Here is an 805-nt window from a genome sequence, read left to right as displayed (position 1 = left end):
AGGCAAAGAGAAAAAAATAACGAATCCACCCGGCTTTGATCAACTATATACGCGTTTCGGGATTAAAGAGATGCAAAAGATCATTTTTACTCACTAATTTCCGACTTCAGTATAGTATTTCAATTATAAATTTGAGAGATTATATATATGTGTGTGTGTGTGTGTGTGTGTGTGTGTGTGTGTGTACTTACACACACATATTCATGATATATCATTAAGAGTCGGAGTTAATTTTCACCAAAGCAAAATTTCATGTTATATGTTATTTGTTATACCCGTATTTACGTAGAAATACATGCCCTACCGTTCTCGAGTAATTTCTGTTATCTCATTTTCATTTAAATTATATGTATGCCTGTGTGTGTGTATACCTACATACATACATATATGCATACTTATACGTATACGCACAAAGACACAACACGATACATATAGATGATTCATATATGCATACACACATAAAATACACACTTGCGTATATACGTTTATGCCTAAGTGCATACAGACATACATAAATACATACCTACGATCATACATGCATGCATACATATATACTTACATATATGCATAAATACATACGTTCGTATATACTTACACACACACACACACATACATGCAATGCATGGATATATGCATTCATGCATGCAGCACGTGGAATTTTTAAATGTACAAATTTTTAATAAAAGCATGCACACACGCGGGATTTTAATTTTCTCTGTATAAATATATATGTATACGATGTACATCAATGCATGCGCATATATATATATATATATATATATATATATATATATATATATATATA

At 30.6% G+C, this 805-nt stretch overlaps 1 long non-coding RNA gene across 1 annotated transcript in view; it reads left to right on the top strand.

Moving 5' to 3' along the window:
* The window catches only part of LOC128247859 (uncharacterized), a 53,558-nt gene that overhangs the window by 14,307 nt on the left and 38,446 nt on the right, over nt 1-805 (top strand). The gene's annotated exons all lie outside the window — the stretch shown is intronic.

Source organism: Octopus bimaculoides, chromosome 5 (genome assembly GCF_001194135.2).
Source record: "Octopus bimaculoides isolate UCB-OBI-ISO-001 chromosome 5, ASM119413v2, whole genome shotgun sequence".
NCBI classification, from domain to species: Eukaryota; Metazoa; Mollusca; class Cephalopoda; order Octopoda; family Octopodidae; genus Octopus; species Octopus bimaculoides.
The sequence above is the reverse complement of the archived record's forward strand: the minus strand, read 5'-3'. Positions and strand labels throughout refer to the sequence as shown.